Below are 17778 nucleotides of genomic sequence, written 5' to 3'. Positions count from 1 at the left end.
TCTTCCTGTACTGAGCGGTCACATGGTACCGCTCATTACAGTAATGAATATGCGGCTCCACCTCCTGTAGAGGTGGAGCCGCATATTCATTACTGTAATGAGCGGTAACGGCGTCGGGGAAGCAGGGACTGCACAGCGCCAGGAGTAGGTGAGTATAACGGGGAGCGGGAGCGCTGCGCGATATTCACCTGCTCCCCGTTCTGGGCGCCGCTCTGTCTTCAGCAGTGACGCTCAGATCAGAGGGCGCGGTGACATGGTTAGTGCGTTCCCTCTGCCTGAACGTCAGTGCAGAATACGCTGAAGATGGAGTGGTGCCGGAACAAGGAGCAGGTGACTATTGAAAGTGTCGGGGGCCTGAGCGATGGAGAGGTGAGTATGTGATTTATTTATATTTATCGCAGCAACAGCAAATGGGGCAAGTGTCTGTATGGAGCATCTATGGGGCCATAACATTTGTGCAGCACTATGTGGGGCAAGTGTCTGTATGGGGCCATAACATTTGTGCAGCACTGTATGGGGCCATAACGTTTGTGCAGCACTGTATGGGGCCATAACGTTTGTGCAGCACTATATGGGGCCATAACGTTTGTGCAGCACTATATGGGGCCATAACGTTTGTGCAGCATTATATGGGGCAAGTGTCTGTATGGGGTATCTTATAGGGCCATAATCAAGGTTTGTGCAGCACTATATGGGGCAAATATCTTTATGGAGCATCTTATGGGGCCATAATCAGCATTTGTGCAGCATTATATTGGGCAAATGTGTCTATGGAGCATCTTATGGGGCCATTATTAACCTTTATGCAGGATTATATGGGGCATATTTTAATATGGAGCATCTTATGGGGCCATCATAAACTTTATGGAGCATTATATGGGGCTCCTGATTCAATGTGGATGTTCAAAAACACTTAACCTACTGATGTCTCAATTAATTTTACTTTCATTGGTATCTATTTTTACTCTTGACATTTACCGGTAGCTGCTGCATTTCCCACCCTAGGCTTATACTCGAGTCATTAAGTTTTCCCAGTTTTTTGTGGCAAGATTAGGGGGGTCGGCTTATACTCGGGTCGGCTTATTCTCGAGTATATACGGTAAATTAGAATAATAATAATTTTTATTTATATAGCGCCAACATATTCCGCAGCGCTTTACAAATTATGGAGGGGACTTGTACAGACAATAGACATTACAGCATAACAGAAATACAGTTCAAAACAGATACCAGGAGGAGTGAGGGCCCTGCTCGCAAGCTTACAAACTATGAGGAAAAGGGGAGACACGAGAGGTGGAGGGTAACAATTGCTTTAGTTATTCGGACCAGCCATAGTGTAAGGCTCAGGTGTTCATGTAAAGCTGCATGAACCAGTTAACTGCCTAAGTATGTAGCAGTACAGACACAGAGGGCTATTAACTGCATAAAGTGAATGAGAACATAATGCGAGGAACCTGATTATGTTTTTTTTTTTTGTTTTTTTTTTAATAGTCCACACAGGGATCGTTAGGTTAATGCATTGAGGCGGTAGGCCAGTCTGAACAAATGAGTTTTTAGGGCACACTTAAAACTGTGGGGATTGGGGATTAATCGTATTAACCTAGGTAGTGCATTCCAAAGAATCGGCGCAGCACGTGTAAAGTCTTGGAGACGGGAGTGGGAAGTTCTGATTATTGAGGATGCTAACCTGTGGTCATTAGCGGAGCGGAGGGCACGGGTAGGGTGGTAGTCTGAGACCAGAGAGGAGATGTAGGGTGGTGCTGAGCCATGGAGTGCTTTGTGGATGAGGGTAGTAGTTTTGTACTGGATTCTGGAGTGGATGGGTAGCCAGTGTAATGACTGGCACAAGGTAGAGGCATCGGTGTAACGGTTGGTGAGGAATATGATCTTGGCAGCAGCATTCAGGACAGATTGGAGCGGGGAGAGTTTGGTAGGAGGGAGGCCGATTAGTAGAGAGTTACAATAGTCCAGACGAGAATGAATAAGTGAAACAGTAAGAGTTTTTGCAGAGTCGAAAGTAAGAAAAGGGCGAATTCTAGAAATGTTTTTGAGATGCAGATAAGAAGAGCGAGCCAGTGATCGGATGTGGGGGGTGAATGAAATGTCGGAATCAAGGATGACCCCAAGGCAGCGGGCATGTTGCTTTGGAGTAATGGTGGAACCGCACACGGAGATAGCAATGTCAGGCAAGGGTAGGTTAATAGAGTAATTAATAGAATAGAATAATTAATAGAATAATTTAAAAAAACACCTGCAAAGGCTTCCTAAGTGTTTAAAAATGTCCCATAGTCTGTTTCAGTAGGCTCCACAATCATGGGGAAGACTACTGACTTAACAGATGTCCAGAAGGCAGTCATTGACACACTCCACAAGTAGGGTAAGCCACAAAATGTCACTGCTAAAGCAGCTGGCTGTTCACAGACTGCTGTATCCAAGCATATTAATGGAAAGTTAAGTGGAAGGGAAAAGTGCAATAGAAAAAAGTACACAAGCAACCGGGATAACTGCAGCCTTGAAAGGATTGTTGAGAAAAGGCCATTCAAAAAATTGGGGGAGATTCACAAGGAGTGGACTGCTGCTGGAGTCACTGCTTCAAGAACCACCACACACAGACGTATCCGTGACATGGGCTACAAGTGTCGCATTCCTTGTGTCAAGCCATACATGACGATAGACAATGGCAGAAGCATCTTACCTGGGCCAAGGAGAAAAAGAACTGGACTGTTGCTCAGTGGTCCATGGTGTTGTTTTCAGATGAAAGTAAATTTTGCATTTCATTTGGAAATCAAAGGTCCCAGAGTCTGGAGGAAGAGTGGAGAGGCCACAATCCAAGCTGCTGGAGGTCTAGTGTGACGTTTCCACAATCAGTGATGGTTTGGGGAGCCATGTCATCTGCTGGTGTAGGTCCACTGTGTTTTATCAAGACCAAAGTCAGCGCAGCCGTCTACCAGGAAGTTTTAGAGCACTTCATGCTTCCCTCTGCCGACAAGCTTTTTATAGATGGAAATTTCATTCTCCAGCAGGACTTGGCACCTGTCCACACTGCCAAAATTACCAGTACCTAACAGTATCACTGTGCTTGATTGGCCTGCAAACTCGCCTTACCTTAAACCCATAGAGAATCTATGGAGTATTGTCAAAAGGAAGATGAGAGACACCAGACCCAACAATGCAGACGAGCTGAAGGCTGCTATCAAAGCAACCTGGGCTTCCATAACACCTCAGCAGTGGCACAGGCTGATCGCCTCCATGCCATGCCGCATTGATGCAGTAATTGATGCAAAAGGAGCCCTGACCAAGTATTGAGTGCATTTACTGAACATACATTTCAGTAAGCCAACATTTCAGATTTTAAAATCATTTTTCAAGCTGGTGTTATAAAGTATTCTAATATACTGAGATAATGACTTTTGGGTTTTCATTGGCTGTAAGCCATAATCCTCAATATTAACTGAAATAAACACTTGAAATAGATCACTCTGTAATGACTCTATATAATATGAGAATCACTTTTTTTTATTGAAGAACTGAAATAAATTAACTTTTTGATGATATTATACTTTTGTGAGAAGCACCTGTATGTCATAAAGTGAGGTCTGACCCTCCCCTACTGTAAGAGTGAAGAATAATAGTAAACTAATCTTGTTGTGTAAGTTTGAATGGTGGCCATATTATTGTGGAGTAAGAATGGTGGCCATAATGCTGTAAAGATGGCCATATTGTTGTAGAGATGTAATAGTGGCCATATTGTTGCAGAGATGTATTGGTGGCCATATTGTTGTAAAGTTGTAATGGTGGCCATATGGTTGTAAAGTTGGACTGGTGGCCATATTGTTGTAGAAATGTAATGGTGGCCACATTGTTGTAAAGTTGTAATGGTGGCCATAATGCTGTTGTAATGGTGGCCATATTGTTATAGAGATGTAATGATGGCCATATTGTTGTAGAGATGTAATGGTGGCCATATTGTTGTAGAGATGTAATGGTGGCCATATTGTTGTAGAGATGTAATGATGGCCATATTGTTGTAGAGATGTAATGGTGGCCATATTGTTGTAGAGATGTAATGATGGCCATATTATTGTAGAGATGTAATGATGGCCAAATTGTTGTACAGTTGTATTGGTGGCCATATTGTTGTAGAGATGTAATGGTGGCCATATTGTTGTAGAAATGTAATGGTAGCCACATTGTTGTAAAGTTGTAATAGTGGCCATATATTTGCAGAGATGTAATAATTGCCATATTCTTGTAGATATCTAATGGTGGCCTTATTGTTGTAGAGATGTGTTGGTGGCCATATTGTTGTAAAGTTGTACTGGTGGCCATAATGCTGTAAAGATGTAATGGTGGTCATATTTTTGTAGAGATATAATGGTGGCAACATTGTTGTAGAGATGTATTACTGGCCATATTGTTGTAAAGTTGTAATGGTGGCCATATTGTTGAAGATATGTAATGGTGGCTATATTGTTGTAGAGTTGTAACGGTGGCCAAATTGTACAGTTGTAATGGTGGCCAAATTGTTGTAGATGAGTAATGTAGGCCATATTGTTGTAGAGATGTAACGGTGGCCATATTGTTGTAGAGATATAATGGTGGCCATTAGGGTTGAGCGAAACGGGTCGGTCATTTTCATAAGTCGCCGACTTTTGGCACAGTCTGGTTTCATGAAACCCGACCCGATCCCTGTGTGGGGTCGGCCATGCGGTACGCGACTTTCGCGCCAAAGTCACGTTTCAATGATGCGAAAAGCGCCATTTCTCAGCCAATGAAGGTGGACGCAGAGTGTGGGCAGCGTGATGACATAGGTCTCAGTCCCCACCATCTTAGAGAAGGGTATTGCAGTGATTGGCTTGCTGTCTGCGGCGTCACAGGGGCTATAAAGGGGCATTCCCGCCGACCGCCATCTTACTGCTGCTGATCTGAGCATAGGGAGAGGTTGCTGCCGCTTCATCAGAAGCAGGGATAGCGTTAGGCAGGGTCCATTAACCCCCAAACCGCTTGTGCTGTAGCGATTTCCACTGTCCAACACCACCTTTTGTTTGCAGGGACAGTGGAGGCTACACTTTTTTTCCTCAGCGCTGTAGCTCATTGGGCTGCCCTAGAAGGCTCCCTGATAGCTGCATTGCTGTTTGTACACCGCTGTGCAAACCAACTGCTTTTTTCAAAGAACAAATCCTCTTGTTCCTTCCTTTCTGCACAGCTATCTTGTTTGTTTGTCCACACTTTTTATTTAATTTGTGCAGCAGTCCACTCCTTGTTATTGCTGCCTGCCATACATTGCTGAGATTACTGCAGGGAGATAGTAATTGTAGGACAGTCCCTTTTTTTTTTTTTTCTTTTCGTTACATCTGTTCAAGCCACTTTCTGCCACAAAAAAATATACTCTAGTGCAGTGGCCCAGATTTATTCACTAGTCTCCCTGAATAAAAAAAAAAAAGGTGCAGATTAAAATTGGCAAATCTGCATCAGTGGCAGTCCTGTGTGTGGCATCTGTGTCTCATTTTCTGGCACAGAAAACATACAGTCTAACAGTGGGCCTGATTTATTGCCAATTCTCCCAGAAATAAAAAAAAAATAGTGGGAGATTAATATTGGCATTTGTGCTTCAGTGCCAGTCGTGTGTGCCATCTCTCTCAAATTGTGGGGCACAGAAAGCCTAGTGTCTGTTTTTTTGTTTTTTGTTTTTTAAATTCTCCCTGAAAAAAAATAAATAGTGGGAGATTAATATTGGCATTTGTGCTTCAGTGCCAGTCGTGTGTGCCATCTCTCTCAAATTGTGGGCCACAGAAAGCCTAGTGTCTGTTTTTTTTTATTTTAGTTTTTAAATTCTCCCTGAAAAAAATAAATAGTGGGAGATTAATATTGGCATTTGTGCTTCAGTGCCAGTCGTGTGTGCCATCTCTCTCAAATTGTGGGCCACAGAAAGCCTAGTGTCTGTTTTTTTTTTTTTGGTTTTTAAATTCTCCCTGAAAAAAAATAAATAGTGGGAGATTAATATTGGCATTTGTGCTTGATTGCCAGTCGTGTGAGCCATCTCTCTCAAATTGTGGGCCACAGAAAGCCTAGTTTTTTTTTTTTTGGTTTTTAAATTCTCCTTGAAAAAAAAATAAATAGTGGGAGATTAATATTGGCATTTGTGCTTCAGTGCCAGTCGTGTGTGCCATCTCTCTCAAATTGTGGGCCACAGAAAGCCTAGTGTCTGGTTTTGGTTTTTTGGGGTTTTTAAATTCTCCCTGAAAAAAAATTAATAGTGGGAGATTAATATTGGCATTTGTGCTTCAGTGCCAGTCGTGTGTGCCATCTCTCTCAAATTGTGGGCCACAGAAAGCCTAGTGTCTGTTTTTTTGTTTTTAAATTCTCCCTGAAAAAAAATAAATAGTGGGAGATTAATATTGGCATTTGTGCTTGAGTGCCAGTCGTGTGTGCCATCTCTCTCAAATTGTGGGCCACAGAAAGCCTAGTGTCTGTTTTTTTGTTTTTTGTTTTTTAAATTCTCCCTGAAAAAAAATAAATAGTGGGAGATTAATATTGGCATTTGTGCTTGAGTGCCAGTCGTGTGTGCCATCTCTCTCAAATTGTGGGTCACAGAAAGCCTAGTGTCTGTTTTTTTATTTTGGTTTTTAAATTCTCCCTGAAAAAAAATAAATAGTGGGAGATTAATATTGGCATTTGTGCTTCAGTGCCAGTCCTGCTTGTGTGGCATCTGTCTCATTTTGTACCACAGAAAACCGAGTGTGTAACATTGTGCCTGATTTTCCTTGCAGTCTCACCCACCTATAAAGGGATACCTAAATCCTACAGAAGTTTGAGTTCACGTTGTACCGTTACTTTGGTTACGTTTTTAAAACAATGAGGAAGTCTGGTGGAAGAGGTTGCGGCCGTGGGCGTTCATTGCCAGCTGGTAATGATGGTAGTGGTGGTGGAGCATCAGGTGGTCGTGGGAAAAACAATATAGCACCTAAGTCTCGAGCTGTGGAGCCAGGTTTGTCGTCTGGCTACACAAGGCCTCGAACGCTCCCTTTTCTGGGAGTAGGAAAACCGCTTTTAAAGCCGGAGCAGCAAGAGCAAGTTTTGGCTTTCCTTGCTGACTCAGCCTCTAGCTCTTTTACCTCCTCTTCTGAAACTGGTAAATGTAAAAGCAGCGCGTCGTTAGTGGATGTTCACGCTCAGGGACAAGTCGCTCCATTGTCCTGTTCAGCAAAAACAACAACAGAGAAGGATGCCTCAGGCGACACAAAGGGTTACTCCATGGAGCTCTTTACACATATCGTTCCTGGGTTAGAAAGTGAAACAGTTAACAGGCCGTGCCCATTACAAGTTGAATCGGACATGGAGTGCACAGATGCACAGCCACAGCCAGATTACTATGCTGTTCCTTTGACTCAGACCACAACATTGCCCTCGCAGTGTACTGATCCAGAATCAGACCCTGAAGAGACTATGGTGCCCCGTCACGAACGCTATACCACTGGCTTACACGGTAACACAGACGAAGTTGCACATGAGATAGAAGAGGAGGTCACAGATGACCCAGTTGTTGACCCCGATTGGCAGCCATTGGGGGAACAGGGTGCAGGCGGCAGTAGTTCTGAAGCGGAGGAGGAGGGGCCGCAGCAGGCATCAACATCGCAACAGGTTCCATCTGCCGGGCCCGTATCTGGCCCAAAACGCGTGGCAAAGCCAAAACCAATTGGAGGACAGCGTGGCCATCCGGTTAAAGAAGCTCAGTCTGCAATGCCTGAAAAGGTATCCGATGCTAGAAAGAGTGCAGTCTGGCATTTTTTTAAACAACATCCAATTGATCAGCGCAAAGTCATCTGTCAAAAATGTTCAACTACCATAAGCAGAGGTCAGAATCTGAAAAGTCTAAATACAAGTTGCATGCATAGACATTTAACCACCATGCATTTGCAAGCCTGGACTAACTACCAAACGTCCCTTAAGGTTGTAGCACCCTCGGCCAATGAAGCTAGTCAGCAACGCTACATCCCTTCCGTCACTGTAAGGCCACCATTTTCCGCACCACCTTCAGTATCTGTGCAGGTTTCGTTGCCAGGCCAAAGCAGTCAGGGTCAGGGAATCACCAGTTTCGTAGTAGGAAACACTGCATGTAGGGCACCAGCAAGAATACCGTCTCCAACCGTCTCTCAGTCTGCCATGTCCACCGGCACCCCTGCTAGTTCCACGATCTCCAGCTCTCCAGTGCAGCTCACCCTACACGAGCTCACCCTCGTTAGAAAAAGGAAGTACTCATCCTCACATCCGCATACACAGGGTTTAAACGCCCACATAGCTAGACTAATCTCGTTAGAGATGATGCCCTACCGGTTAGTTGAAAGCGAAGCTTTCAAAGCCCTGATGGACTACGCTGTACCACGCTACGAGCTACCCAGTCGACACTTCTTTTCGAGAAAAGCCATCCCAGCCCTCCACCAGCATGTTAAAGAGCGCATCGTCGATGCACTCAGGCAATCTGTGAGTACAAAGGTGCACCTGACAACAGATGCATGGACCAGTAGGCATGGCCAGGGATGTTACGTGTCCATCACGGCACACTGGGTGAATGTGGTGGATGCAGGGTCCACAGGGGACAGCAATATTGGGAAAGTTCTGCCTAGCCCACGGTCTAGGAAACAGTTGGCTGTAACCGTTCGCCCCCCTCCTCCTCGTCCTCCTGCAGAAGCGAGAGCTCGTCCACAGACCGCAGTCGCACAACCACTCCATCCACAGCTGCCACTGTTGCACACCAGGTGTCCCATTATGGGGCAGCTACTGGCAAGCGTCAGCAGGCTGTATTGGCTATTGAGTGTTTGGGCTACAACAGACACACCGCGGAAGTTCTGTCCGAGTTCTTGCAGAAAGAAACGCAGTCGTCGCTGGGCACTGTAGATCTTGAGGCAGGCAAGGTAGTGAGTGATAACGGAAGGAATTTCATGGCTGCCATCGCCCTTTCCCAACTGAAACACATTCCTTGCCTGGCTCACACCTTAAACCTGGTGGTGCAGTGCTTCCTGAAAAGTTATCCGGGGTTATCCGACCTTGCTCGCATATCCGCCGTTCGCCCGTACACTCCAGCCGTATGCAGACCTATCAGCGGTCTTTGAACCTTCCCCAGCATCGCCTAATCATCGACGTTGCAACAAGGTGGAACTCAACACTGCACATGCTTCAGAGACTGTGCGAACTGTTATGACCTGGTGGTTAGGACAATAATGGACCTGGTGGTTAAGAGCACACGGAATGACCTGATAGTTACTAATAATACAGGACAAGCTCTGGGACGTGGGAACTCTGCTGACCGCAATCCCTAATCCTATCACACACACTAGAAATAGCCGTGGATTGCTCCTAACGCTCCCTATGCAACTCATCACAGCCTAAGGAACTAGCTAGCCCTAAAGATAGAAAAATAAAGCCTACCTTGCCTCAGAGAAATTCCCCAAAGGAAAAGGCAGCCCCCCACATATAATGACTGTGAGTAAAGATTAAAATTACAAACACAGAGATGAAATAGATATAGCAAAGAGAGGCCCGACTTACTGAACAGACAGAGGATAGGAAAGGTAACTTTGCGGTCAGCACAAAAACTACAAAAAGACCACGCAGAGGGTGCAAAAAGACCCTCCGCACCGACTCACGGTGCGGAGGCGCTCCCTCTGCGTCCCAGAGCTTCCAGCAAGCAAGACAAAAATCAAAATAGCAAGCTGGACAGAAAAATAGCAAACAAGAGAAAAACAAGCAGGAACTTAGCTTCTGCTGGGAAGACAGGTCACAAGAACGATCCAGGAGAGAACAAGACCAATACTGGAACATTGACAGGTGGCATGGAGCATTGATCTAAGTGTAGTTAAATAGAGCAGCCAGCTAACGAATTAACCTCGTCACCTGTGGAAGGAAACTCAGAAGCCGCAGCCCCACTCACAACCACCAGAGGAAGCCCATGGACAGAACCAGCCGAAGTACCATTCATGACCACAGGAGGGAGCTTGACAACAGAATTCACAACAGTACCCCCCCCTTGAGGAGGGGTCACTGAACCCTCACCAGAGCCCCCAGGCCGACCAGGACGAGCCAAATGAAAGGCACGAACCAGATCGGCAGCATGAACATCAGAGGCAAAGACCCAGGAATTATTTTCCTGACCATAACCCTTCCACTTGACCAGGTACTGGAGTTTCCGTCTCGAAATACGAGAATCCAAAATCTTCTCCACCACATACTCCAACTCCCCCTCAACCAACACCGGGGCAGGAGGATCAACGGATGGAACCACAGGCGCCACGTATCTCCGCAACAACGACCTATGGAATACATTATGGATGGCAAAAGAAGCTGGAAGGGTCAAACGAAATGACACAGGATTGAGAACCTCAGAAATCTTATACGGACCAATGAAACGAGGCTTAAACTTAGGAGAGGAAACCTTCATAGGAACATAACGAGACGACAACCAAACCAAATCCCCAACACGAAGTCGGGGACCCACACAGCGCCGGCGGTTAGCGAAACGTTGAGCCTTCTCCTGGGACAATGTCAAATTGTCCACCACATGAGTCCAAATCTGCTGCAACCTATCCACCACAGTATCTACACCAGGACAGTCCGAAGACTCAACCTGCCCTGAAGAGAAACGAGGATGGAAACCAGAATTGCAGAAAAACGGCGAAACCAAAGTAGCCGAGCTGGCCCGATTATTAAGGGCGAACTCAGCCAAAGGCAAAAAGGACACCCAATCATCCTGATCAGCAGAAACAAAGCATCTCAGATATGTTTCCAAAGTCTGATTAGTTTGTTCGGTTTGGCCATTTGTCTGAGGATGGAAAGCCGAGGAAAAAGACAAATCAATGCCCATCCTAGCACAAAAGGATCGCCAAAACCTCGAAACAAACTGGGAACCTCACTCCGAAACGATGTTCTCCGGAATGCCATGTAAACGAACCACATGCTGGAAAAACAGTGGCACCAAATCAGAGGAGGAAGGCAATTTAGACAAGGGTACCAAATGGACCATCTTAGAGAAGCGATCACAAACCACCCAAATGACCGACATCTTTTGAGAGACAGGGAGATCCGAAATAAAATCCAAAGAAATATGCGTCCAGGGCCTCTTCGGGACCGGCAAGGGCAAAAGCAACCCACTGGCACGAGAACAGCAGGGCTTAGCCCGAGCACAAGTCCCACAGGACTGCACAAAAGAACGCACATCTCGTGACAAAGACGGCCACCAAAAGGATCTAGCCACCAAATCTCTGGTACCAAAGATTCCAGGATGACCAGCCAACACCGAACAATGAACCTCAGAGATAACTCTACTAGTCCATTTATCAGGGACAAATAGTTTCTCCGCTGGGCAACGGTCAGGTCTATCAACCTGAAATTTTTGCAGCACCCGCCGCAAATCAGGGGAGATGGCAGACAAAATTACCCCCTCTTTGAGAATACCCGCCGGCTCAGGAACACCCGGAGAGTCGGGCACAAAACTCCTTGACAGGGCATCAGCCTTCACATCCTTAGAGCCCGGAAGGTACGAAACCACAAAATCAAAAGGGGAGAAAAATAGCGACCATCGAGCCTGTCCAGGATTCAACCGTTTGGAAGACTCGAGATAAGTCAAATTCTTGTGATCCGTCAAGACCACCACGCGATGCTTGGCTCCTTCAAGCCAATGACGCCACTCCTCGAATGCCCACTTCATGGCCAACAACTCTCGATTGCCAACATCATAATTGCGCTCAGCAGGCGAAAACTTTCTAGAAAAGAAGGCACATGGTTTCATCACCGAGCCATCAGAACTTCTTTGCGACAAAACAGCCCCTGCTCCAATCTCAGAAGCATCAACCTCGACCTGAAACGGGAGCGAAACATCTGGCTGGCACAACGCAGGGGCAGAAGAAAAACTACGCTTTAACTCCTGAAAAGCTTCCACAGCCGCAGAAGACCAATTGACCACATCAGCACCCTTCTTGGTCAAATCAGTCAACAGTTTAGCAACACTAGAAAAATTACTGATGAAGCGACGATAAAAATTAGCAGAGCCCAGGAACTTTTGCAGACTCTTCACAGATGTCGGCTGACTCCAATCATAAATGGCCTGGACTTTAACAGGGTCCATCTCGATAGTAGAAGGGGAAAAAATGAAACCCAAAAATGAAACCTTCTGAACTCCAAAGATACACTTTGACCCCTTCACAAACAAAGAATTCGCTCGAAGGACCTGGAACACCATTCTGACCTGCTTCACGTGAGACTCCCAATCATCCGAGAAGACCAAAATATCATCCAAATATACAATCAGGAATTTATCCAGGTACTCTCGGAAGATGTCATGCATAAAGGACTGAAATACTGATGGAGCATTGGAAAGCCCGAATGGCATAACCAGGTACTCAAAATGGCCCTCGGGCGTATTAAATGCTGTTTTCCATTCATCGCCCTGTTTAATACGCACAAGATTATACGCACCACGAAGATCTATCTTGGTGAACCAACTAGCCCCCTTAATCCGAGCAAATAAATCAGACAGCAGCGGCAAAGGGTACTGAAATTTGACTGTGATCTTATTAAGAAGGCGGTAATCAATACAAGGTCTCAAAGAACCATCCTTCTTGGCCACAAAAAAGAACCCTGCTCCCAATGGTGATGACGACGGGCGAATATGACCCTTCTCCAAGGATTCCTTTATATAACTCCGCATAGCGGCGTGTTCTGGCACAGATAAATTGAACAGTCGGCCCTTAGGAAACTTACTACCAGGAATCAAATTAATAGCACAATCGCAATCCCTATGAGGAGGTAGGGCACTGGATTTGGGCTCATCAAATACATCCCGGTAATCCGACAAAAACTCCGGGACTTCAGAAGGGGTGGATGACGAAATAGACAAAAATGGAACATCACCGTGTACCCCCTGACAACCCCAGCTGGACACAGACATAGATTTCCAATCCAATACTGGATTATGGACCTGTAGCCATGGCAACCCCAAAACGACCACATCATGCAGATTATGCAACACCAAAAAGCGAATATCCTCCTGATGTGCAGGAGCCATGCACATGGTCAATTGGGTCCAGTACTGAGGCTTATTCTTGGCCAAAGGCATAGCATCAATTCCTCTCAATGGAATAGGATACCGCAAGGGCTCCAAGAAAAAACCACAGCGCCTAGCAAACTCCAAGTCCATCAAATTCAGGGCAGCGCCTGAATCCACAAATGCCATAACCGAATAGGATGACAAAGAGCAAATCAGAGTAACGGACAAAAGAAATTTCGACTGTACCGTACCAATGGTGGCAGACCTAGCGAAATGCTTAGTGCGCTTAGGACAATCGGAGATAGCATGAGTGGAATCACCACAGTAAAAACACAGCCCATTCCGACGTCTATGTTCTTGCCGTTCAGCTTTGGTCACAGTCCTATCACATTGCAAAGGCTTAGGTCTATGCTCAGATAATACCGCCAAATGGTGCACAGCTTTATGCTCACGCAAGCATCGATCGATCTGAATGGCCAAAGACATAGGCTCATTCAGACCGGCAGGCATGGGAAATCCCACCATGACATCCTTAAGGGCTTCAGAGAGACCCTTTCTGAAGATTGCTGCCAGGGCACATTCATTCCACTGAGTGAGTACAGACCACTTCCTAAACTTCTGACAATATATCTCTACCTCATCCTGACCCTGACACAGAGCCAGCAAGATTTTCTCTGCCTGATCCACTGAATTTGGTTCATCATAAAGCAATCCAAGCGCCAGAAAAAACGCATCAACATCACGCAATGCAGGATCTCCTGGCGCAAGGGAAAATGCCCAGTCTTGAGGGTCGCCATATAACAAAGAAATAATAATTTTCACTTGTTGAACAGGGTCACCTGAGGAGCGAGGTTTCAAAGCAAGAAACAATTTACAATTATTTTTGAAATTCAGAAACTTAGATCTATCCCCAAAAAACAAATCAGGAATTGGAATCCTAGGCTCTGACATCGGATTCTGAACCACAAAATCTTGAATGTTTTGTACCCTTGCAGTGAGATTATCCATCCAAGAGGACAGACCTTGAATGTCCATATCTACACCTGTATCCTGAACCACCCAGAGGTAAAGGGGAAAAGAGAGACAAAACACACTGCAAAGAAAAAAAAATGGTCTCAGAACTTCTCTTATCCCTCTATTGAGATGCATTAATACTTTGGGCCACCTGTACTGTTATGACCTGGTGGTTAGGACAATAATGGACCTGGTGGTTAAGAGCACACGGAATGACCTGATAGTTACTAATAATACAGGACAAGCTCTGGGACGTGGGAACTCTGCTGACCGCAATCCCTAATCCTATCACACACACTAGAAATAGCCGTGGATTGCTCCTAACGCTCCCTATGCAACTCGTCACAGCCTAAGGAACTAGCTAGCCCTAAAGATAGAAAAATAAAGCCTACCTTGCCTCAGAGAAATTCCCCAAAGGAAAAGGCAGCCCCCCACATATAATGACTGTGAGTAAAGATGAAAATTACAAACACAGAGATGAAATAGATATAGCAAAGAGAGGCCCGACTTACTGAACAGACAGAGGATAGGAAAGGTAACTTTGCAGTCAGCACAAAAACTACAAAAAGACCACGCAGAGGGCGCAAAAAGACCCTCCGCACCGACTCACAGTGCGGAGGCGCTCCCTCTGCGTCCCAGAGCTTCCAGCAAGCAAGACAAAAATCAAAATAGCAAGCTTGGCAGAAAAATAGCAAACAAGAGAAAAACAAGCAGGAACTTAGCTTCTGCTGGGAAGACAGGTCACAAGAACGATCCAGGAGAGAACAAGACCAATACTGGAACATTAACAGGTGGCATGGAGCAACGATCTAAGTGGAGTTAATTAGAGCAGCCAGCTAACGAATTAACCTCGTCACCTGTGGAAGGAAACTCAGAAGCCGCAGCCCCACTCACAACCACCAGAGGAAGCCCATGGACAGAACCAGCCGAAGTACCATTCATGACCACAGGAGGGAGCTTGGCAACAGAATTCACAACAGCGAACAGAGGCGTGCTGTTATGTATTTGTGGAAGGATACACATACACGGGCAGGCAGTAGGATGGCAGACATGGAGTTGTCAGGTGTGCAGTGGTCGAAGGTACAAGACATGTGTCAAGTCCTTCAGTGTTTTGAGGAATGCACACGGCTGGTTAGTGCAGACAACGCCATAATAAGCATGAGCATCCCCCTAATGCGTCTGCTGATGCAAAGTTTGACGCACATAAAGGAGCAGGCGTCTGCAGCAGAGGAAGAGGAAAGCCTTGATGACAGTCAGCCATTGTCTGGTCAGGGCAGTATACAGGACGAGGTAGCGGGCGAACAGGAGGAGGAGGACGAGGAGGATGATGGGGATGAGTATTTTTTTAATGAGGAAGATTCTCCGGGGCCACTGGAAATTGGTGGCGTGGCAAGGCCGGGTTCTGGTTTTTTGAGGGACACAAGTGACGTAGATTTGCCTGTAACTGCCCCTCAACCCAGCACAACCGCAGATTTGACAACTGGAACTTTGGCCCACATGGCGGATTATGCCTTACATATCCTCAAAAGGGACCCACGCATTATTAAAATGATGACCGATGATGATTACTGGTTGGCCTGCCTCCTTGATCCTTGCTATAAAGGCAAATTGCAAAATATTATGCCACATGAGAACCTGGAACAAATATTAGCAACCAAACAATCAACTCTTGTTGACCGTTTGATTCAGGTATTCCCAGCACACAGCGCCGGTGATCTTTCTCACACGAGCTGCAGGGGGCAGCAGACCTGAGGTGTTAGAGGTGCACAAATCAGAAGTGGCGTTGGACAGAGGGGTTTTCTGACCAGGTTGTGAAGTGATTTTGCTATGACCGCAGACAGGACAGGTACTGCAGCGTCAATTCAAAGTGACAGGAGACAACATTTGTCCAGTATGGTTACTAACTATTTTTCATCCCTTATCGATGTTCTCCCTCAACCGTCATTCCCATTTGATTACTGGGCATCCAAATTAGACACCTGGCCAGAATTGGCAGAATATGCATTGCAGGAGCTTGCTTGCCCAGCAGCTAGTGTGCTATCAGAAAGAGTATTCAGTGCTGCTGGTTCAATATTAACCGAAAAAAGGACTCGTCTGGCTACCCAAAATGTTGATGATCTAACCTTCATTAAAATGAACCACTACTGGATTTCGAATTATTTTGCCCCACCTTTCCCGGCTGACACCTAGCTTTCCAATGAAAAGGTCTTGCTTCTGGACTGCTCTGACTGAGTTTTCCAATCTCGTAATTTGCAGCAGCTGTTTGTCCAGCATACGACATGTTTACACCTCCCTAAATGGCCAAACTCCCCCCACGGGGCCGTGGTGTCGCCACTTGGCGCAAGCACCCGTGAGAGTGCCGTTTGTCTGAAGAGGTGGGTGTGCACGCTTTTGGTCGACGGCACTGCCACTGGGTCCCTCATAGTACAATAAAGTGTCTCTGGCGGTGGTGGCGCACAACCAACGTCAGACACACCGTTGTAACATGAGGGGCCCTGGGCCTGTACCGCCGGCTACAAGACAGTTTCCCCCCCCCAGCTCAAACAGTGCTCTACGATTTGCAAAATTATCTCTCACAGCTCCACCAATGTTTAGTCTATGCGCTGACATCCTTCAATGCCTGGCACTGACAATACCAATGTGTTGACATGTATGATGCTACTTAAAATAGTCAGGGGCAGTGTCCTATATTTACACCAGTAAATACTTTGCGCCAAATTACTAGGTCTGAAACTCAGCAGAGGAGCCCACCCCTGTACCTAAGTATGCCACCCTTTTGTTTTTTGGTTTTGTTGTATTGCGAGACATTAACATCTATTTATTTTTTGGGAGTACTAACTGTCAGACACTCATTACAATCGGCCTCCGCTGACAACACCAATGCTGCCTGTGTACCCCTGCAAGATAATTCCAAGTGCATAGAGCCTACTTTTGTTATGTTATGCCTACTAAGCCTCAGAGAGAAAGGAAGGAACACCTGGTATGGATGCTGCTCCTTCCTTTCTCTCTGTGACTATGGGTCCGATTGGATCCTTGGCATTTTGAGCGTGCATCCTCTATCTGAGTGCTGGTGGTTGACTTTTTCTATATAGGCCTACTAAGCCTGTCTGCGGTCCCTCCTTCCAATAGTCCTCTACTGACCACACCACTGCTGCCCGTGTACCCCTGGAACCTATTTTAAAGTGCCTACAGCCTACTTTTATTATGTTAGGCCTACTAAGCCTGTCTGCGGTCCCTCCTTCCAATAGTCCTCCACTGACCACACCACTGCTGCCCGTGTACCCCTGGAACCTATTTTAAAGTGCCTACAGCCTACTTTTGTTATGTTAGGCCTACAAAGCCTGTCTGCGGTCCCTCCTTCCAATAGTCCTCCACTGACCACACCACTACTGCCCGTGTACCCCTGGAACCTATTTTAAAGTGCCTACAGCCTACTTTTGTCATGTTAGGCCTACAAAGCCTGTCTGCGGTCCCTCCTTCCAATAGTCCTCCACTGACCACACCACTGCTTCCCGTGTACCCCTGGAACCTATTTTAAAGTGCCTACAGCCTACTTTTGTTATGTTAGGCCTACAAAGCCTGTCTGCGGTCCCTCCTTCCAATAGTCCTCCACTGACCACACCACTGCTGCCCGTGTACCTTCGGAACCTATTTTAAAGTGCTTACAGCCTACTTTTGTTATGTTAGGCCTACAAAGCCTGTCTGCGGTCCCTCCTTCCAATAGT

The sequence above is a fragment of the Ranitomeya imitator genome, chromosome 2 (assembly GCF_032444005.1).
Source record: "Ranitomeya imitator isolate aRanImi1 chromosome 2, aRanImi1.pri, whole genome shotgun sequence".
Taxonomy (NCBI): domain Eukaryota; kingdom Metazoa; phylum Chordata; class Amphibia; order Anura; family Dendrobatidae; genus Ranitomeya; species Ranitomeya imitator.
Note: the sequence above shows the minus strand (reverse complement) of the source record.